Source organism: Phalacrocorax carbo, chromosome Z, assembly GCF_963921805.1.
Source record: "Phalacrocorax carbo chromosome Z, bPhaCar2.1, whole genome shotgun sequence".
Classification (NCBI taxonomy): Eukaryota; Metazoa; Chordata; class Aves; order Suliformes; family Phalacrocoracidae; genus Phalacrocorax; species Phalacrocorax carbo.
The window spans coordinates 47,997,186-48,004,305 of NC_087548.1; positions in this window are offsets into that span (position 1 = coordinate 47,997,186).

Below are 7,120 nucleotides of genomic sequence, written 5' to 3' on the forward strand. Positions count from 1 at the left end.
TGCTGTCTTTCAGCTTGTGCTCATTGCTTTTGCTCAGTCACTGGCACCACCGGCCAGAGGCTGGCTCCATCACCTCTACACCCTCCATTCAGATACCTGGAGGCATTGATGAGTTTCCCCTGGAGCCTTCTCTTCTCCAGGCTCAGCAGTCTGAGCTCTCTCCACCATTTCTTTTATGGGAGATGCTGCAGTCCCTTCCTCATCTTAGTCCAGCCCTTGGCTAGACGCTTTGCAGTAGACCCCTGTCTCTCTTGCAGTAGGAAGCCCTGAAGTGGGCACCACACACCAGCGGTGGGCTTCCCGGTGCTGGGGGGAGGGGAAGGATCAGTTCCCTCACGCTCCTCCTTCCTAAGGCAGCCCAGGACACCGCTGGCCACCTTTGCCAGACGAGCACAGTGCTGGCTGATGTTCAGCCCGCTGTCACCCATTCCCACCACATCCTTTTCTGCAGAACTGAGACGGGTTGCCCACAGGAACGGCAGCGGGGCCTTGCAGGCTGAAGGGGGTCACTGGCTGCAAGACTGCGGGAGTCCTTGTGGGATGCAAACATTGCAGGGGGCATGCTGCTCAGGGGCTTGTGGAAACGTGTGAGGCTCATCGCGGGATGTCTCAGGGAAGGCCCAAAGGTGGGGGAAGGGGATGGATGGGGGAGGAGGCGTTGTGGAATGAGAGGTGGAAAAAGATGGGCCCACCGGCAAATCCAGGTTGGAGAGGATGCCAGGAGGTCCCCCATGTCAGTGCCTGTAGATGTCCATCTACAGTAACAGTCTACCATCCTCCATCAGCATGGGCAGCCCCTGCCCCCGTAGCCTCCATTCCCTTACCTTGGCCACCTGGCTACTCATCTGCCACAGGAAGTGTTTGGGTTTGCCTTATCTGTCCTGTAGACAGGTGGCATATATACCACTCGGGCAGAGAGAGCATAGAAGCGTGCTGTGGCCTGGTGGCTGTCCTGTCCAGTCATCCTAAGGCAGCACAAAGTAGGCATCCTGTGTAACGATAGGCAGCCGCTACCCTCGTGCTCTCCTCTGCCTGCCCTTGGCCACCTGGCTTCTCGTCTTTCATGGGGAAGGGGTTTGGTGCTGCCTTATCAGTCCTGCAAACTGTTGGCAACACTACAGCTCAGTGGCAGAGGCGGGAGAGGACAGGTGCATGCTGTGGTCTGGTGGCTTCCCTGACCAGACATCCAACTGCAGTACAAAGCATGCACATGCATCACCATGCAAAGCCCCTGCCACTCTACCCTCCCCTGCCTGCACTTCCCACCTGAGTGGTCCTCTGCCACCACCAGCGTTCTGCCAGCTCATGCAAGGCAACTCCATCACTGGTGCTAGGGCCAGGAGCTAAGACCCAGGGTACCCAGTGAAAAAGGGCACCGAGTACCCTTCAATATCCTGCAGATAATGGCATTTTCCACTAAGTAATTGCAATGAACCGTGTGAGCTTTGCAAAAAAGAATATGGCGGTCGGGGAGGCAGCTGAGAGACAAGGAAGCACTTGTTTTACAACTGTGTCCTTGAAGAAGAACTTAGAGACTGATGAGAATATCCTGCCCCAGAAGATGCCAAAAGCTGGGTGATAAAGTGTGAAGTCAGTCAAAATTGTAGTAACAGGTGAAAGGTAAAGGCGGCAGTGGGAGATCACGACCACCAAGATATGGATTTGATGGATGGACTATTTGGTGGATCAGGAATTGTTTGGGTGGTCACATCCAGAAGGTAGTGGTCAATGGCCCAAATGTCCAGATGGCGATTGGTGACAAGTGCTGTCCCTCAGGGGTCCGTATTGACCAGTACTGTTTAATATTTTCATCAATGGCATAGACTGTGGGATCAAGTGCAACCTCAGCAAGTTTGCAGACAACACCAACTGAGTGGTGTGGTTGACACAGTTGAGGGACAGGATGCCACCCAGAGGGGCCTGAACAAGCTTGAGAAGTGGTCCCATGTGAACAACATGAGGTCAGCAACGCCAGGTGCAAGGTGCTGCACATGGGTCAGGGCAACCCCCAGTATCAATACAGGCTGGGGGATGAAAGAATTGAGAGCAGCCCTGTGGTGAAGGTAAATGACAAACTGGTCATGAGTTGGCAATGTGCGCTCACAGCCCAGAAAGCCAACCATATCCTGGACTGCACCAAAAGAAGCGTGGCCAGCAGGTCTAGGGACATGATTCTACTCCTCAGCTCCACTCTGGTGAGACCCCACCGGGAGTTCTGTGTTCAGCTCTGGAAAAAGGACGTGGACCTGTTGGAGCAGGTCCAGAAGGGAGCCACAAAAATTATCTGAGGGATGCAACAGCTTTTCTATGAGGAAAGACTGAGAGAGTTGGGGTTGTTCAGCCTGGAGGAAAAAAGGCTTTGGGGAGACCTTATTGTGGCCTTTCAGTACTTAAAGGGGGTTTATAAGAAAGATGGGGACAGAGTTTTCAGTAGGGCCTTTTGCAATAAGACAAGGTGTAATGATTTTAAATTAAAAGAGGGTAGATTCAGACTAGATAAAAGGAAGAAATTTTTTAATATGGGGGTGGTAAAACACTGGAACAGGTTGCCCAGAGAGGTGGTAGGTGCCCCCTCCCTGGAAACATTCAAGGTCAGGTTGGACGGGGCTTTGAGCAACCTGATCTAGTTGAAGATGTCGCTGATCATTGGAGATGAGTCCAATGAGTTCTCTCTGTCCATGAGGTCATCTACAGCTGCCTACGTTGTGTAAATGCCTGTGAGTAGTAACTTGCAACTGTTCAGCCATCATGTTCGAAGAAAATTTTTTGTAATTCTATGATTCATAGCTGCAGGATATGGGTAATTTCCCACTTTTGACCAGCAGTTGTGGAAGCAAATTTCAATTTGATTTGTGTTTAGTTTGTGTACAGCCATAATAGTGATACACATGAGTACTCAAAAAATTCATAATGGCTTTGCTTCAGATTTATCTGTACAATGATGAGGATGTCGTTTCCATCATTTCTGTTAATAGCTGTCAAGTACATTATATGCAAATATGACAGTCATCATTCAGGAACAAAATGTAGTTCACTGTGAACTGAAGAAGGTGTTATGCACTTTTACCTTTGTTTTTTTGAATAGGAATTCATCCAGGGGTAGATATTAATTTAGGTTTTCTGCTCAAAGGAATCTTGGGCACTTTTTTAGAAGGTGCTTTACTGTTAAGTATGTGAACATATTATAGCTAATTTAAGCAACCTTAGGTGAATGTCCTTTTAAAAACTGTAAAAATGTCATTGCTAATGAGTAACAAGAGTTACTGTTGAGTTGTTAGCGTAGTCAGAGAAGACCTGGAAGATTAGCATGCAGATGGTATCATATTCCTGATGAATTATAACAACTAGTTGGCTTGAATGTTTTCCTCTGCTGCTTGAAGTGAAATTACCTGATAGCAGGGGAAGGGACTAGGGCAAAGTCAGCTGATCATTAGCATTTTCCTCTGTGGTATTACCTATTTCAACTTCTATATCAATTATAAAACAGTTGTTCAATATAGCAACTCTATATTGCAAAACGTAAGGTGCACAATAGCTACACTTAAGGTTAATTAGAGACACATGGCTTGCTGGTCATCAGCTTGACAGAACCACTAAAGTAATTTCTGTGATTCATTCAAAGTGCAAGAATATTAGAGAACCCTATAGCTGGGATCTGAGAGAGGAGTGGAATTCCGGAATGCTTTGTATACCTGAGTGAAAATGCACTTTGCTGTGGAAAAGTGACCATTCCATGATTTATTTTCTTACCCTTTCCATATAGACATATCTCCACAAACCCTTATTACAGAGCCAATAAAAGCAGTTGTGAATGGACTTCACAAAATCTACACACAGTAGAAAAATGACTTGTACTGTTTCATACGTATACATGATATTCATGATATACATGATATTCATACATGCTATTCACCATTTATATTTTAGATCAGGGTGCTCCATTTGTTGATACATCTCTTTTAGACAGAAAATTGTACTACCTACCTAGACTAGTGTTGTTTTCCCTCAAAATCTAAATATGAAAATGAAAACTGCTTTAAATGGAGTCACAAATTACACTCCAATTGGGAATACTGGCATCATGGGAAATCAATAATAAGAGATAAATGAGACCTATTCAAACTGTGTCCAGCTATTTTATCTTTTAAATTTTTTATGTAATTATTATTTTATTAGAATTATTTAGTTATTTTTAAAGTATGAACAGGTCCAGCACCTGACCATCTCTTGCACCATTTACTTCAGAAGACATGTAAAATATGTGGTTATGCAGTGATTTATCAGAAGAACAAATCAAGAGGATTATTTTCCTCAGTCACTGGAAGGAGTTTCAAGACCTTTAACCCTTTTACTCAGAACTGACAATTCCATGTTTATGTCCTTTTAAACTTACTTCTAACTGTTTTGGGATATTTTTAGCTTAAGGGAGCCCTGTAGCAGGGAATTCTACTGCTTAACCATTTTACAAAAAAACATACTGTGTAAGTAAGTTTACATTCTTACTTGAAAATTACAGGGATTTAAGAATCTCAGAAATTATGATACTGATACATTTGGCAAGACAGAGGGCCTGTGTAATAAGGACTGCCAGTGCACTGTGCAATAAGACATGCATTAGCAAGCATGCAATCCAGAACTGTAAAGTGATCACCTTAAAGTGAATGGCTAGATTATCAGCTGTGTTGGGCAACTGCATCTTCCTTTGATATCACCAGAGAAAAGGCAAGTCAATGCCTTCCATCCCATTCAACTCCGATGAGTACCACAAATGCTCAGGACCCATTGAGACAAGGGTATTGGTGGTAGATAAAACCTAATTTTAGGCATATACAATTAAAACAACATCCACAACCTGTATTTAAATTGAAGGTCTGGAACCCTAACCATCCTTTTGCTGATTTAATTAAAATAGTCATTACTTTCTGCATAGTTACATATTATTTCATTAAGCATAAGACACAGGTGTTAGCTGAATATTCCTATTATTAAGGAGCTTATCTATTCAGAACATAACATATATTCTGCCAAGTCTGTGGGACAATATTCTAAGTAAGCCCATTATTATGGTCTCAGAGTGATCCGTTAGGAGGATTAAGGGACCAAGACACCTATTTGTAAGTCAAAACGTTATATATTTTAATTCTGAAGCGGGATGTTAGCATCAAGGAGAACGCATACACAGGCAACAGGGGAAATCTTGCTGGCTCACAGCAGTACTTAAAGAAATTTCAGCCACTGTTTAGCAGCTCAGAACTCATTTAGCTCATTTCCAATGGAAAATAGGTTAGAAGAAAGTTTCAGTAAATTCTTGTGTCTTCAATTACTCTGTAAAGAAATAACACATTCATCAATGCTTCAGGTATGCAGCAAGATTGACATTGATGCCATATTTCCAAGAGACTCATGTCTGTCACTGTGCTAGGCCTTTGCATGTGTTCGCATCTTGGGATCATTTGATAATCAAAGGAAAAGAAACTTTATTGTGAAAATTGCCACATTATCAAAATACAGTTTCATCAAGTGCGATCCCAGTTACAACAAATAAAAGACACTTCTAATTATTACTGTTCTGAGTTTTAAAATTGTCTCTACTATATACATATATGCATATGTCCTGTCTTCTCTATGAATTTTAGTAGTAGAAATTTATTATAATTTTTTAAAAAAAGGTTAAAATGCAGAGGAATCTTTTTCAGCAGGAAGTGGCAAGTTAGTTACTGGTGCCAGCACTAGAAACTTCAATGCAAGAATTCAAACTTCAACAGAAAAAAGGAAGATAGTGTTTGACCTTTATCAACACAGATCCCACTTCATTTAAGCTGAGCCCCAGATTAATTGACTGTCTACACGTGAGGGATGGAAATCAAAATGCAGCCTTAACTGAAGTGGGTGCTACTTTCTCACTTCATATTATAACAATCATTCAACCACAAATAGCTCCAGTTCAGCAGTTTGCAGGACCTTGTATAATTTAATAGATGAAATAAATAATACAGGAGAATCAATCTGAAGTAAAGAAAAAGGCCACCAAGGCACAAAGTACTTACTTAAACCTGAATTTGCTCGAGAAACAGAAAATGTGAAAATAAAAAATTCCAATGTATATAGTTGCAAACCAGATATTTTTGGTATTGGAATTTCAGCTAGCATTGCCCTTATCCAGTCAAATCTATCTGTTGCTGGTGCTACTGTTCCTCTGCTTCTCTGGTGTGAAGCAAATGTTTACTGAGCCATAGCTTGGCCTCAAGCTTACTTCTAGGGTAGTAGAAGAGCCATCCTTGTTGCGTTGACTTGTCTATATCCCTGACCTTACATATAGCATATGTCACCAATTAAGAAAGAAGAATTAATTTCTCACTTTTTTATACTTTTAGTAAAATAATAGAATATGAATTATAACAGTGGTTTAAGCTGTTTGAAAGGGCCTAGACTTTGGAGGATTCACAGCACTTCACTTTGAATGACAGATTCACCCATTACCAGCCACTGTAGAGCAGTGCTTCAAAGCTTCCTGCAACAGGGATGGTCATAGCTGCTTCCTCTGCTCGCCCCTTGACCCAGATTTCCCAGGGCAGTGTCCCATTCAGGAAGTAACTAGCGCTCCAGTTTCAGTTTGTAGTGCATGATCATATAAATACCTTGCAGTAGTATATCTTCAGCTTATTTTCTGGAACATTAATATCATTCTATAAATTGATTGTTATTTTGAATCTCCCCTTTCAGTTTGAAGAAAAGGGCTCTAAAAGTATTTACCACATAAAAGCTATCTCCAGTAGCTAGTGATTAGCAAAATAGCATTTTAAAGAGCCAAACTAATTAACGACAATGAATGTATAAACTCACAGCACAACTAATAAGTATACCCATGTAAGTTACAGGTACAGAGAAGTTTTGAGTTCTGGTCGTATAGCCTATTATATCTTTTTCTAAAAAACTTAGAAGTTAAGAATATGTGCCTCCAGTACAGAGTGCCTTAAACTTTAGCAGAATCCACTGTGAAGCTTGCAGCTCTGTTTATAACTGTATCATATTTCACAGTTCCCCCTTGGGTGATGTAAGGGACTAGAAACTTGTCTCAACATTGTTGGCAGGACAGTTTAACTACCGAAGCCTAATCACC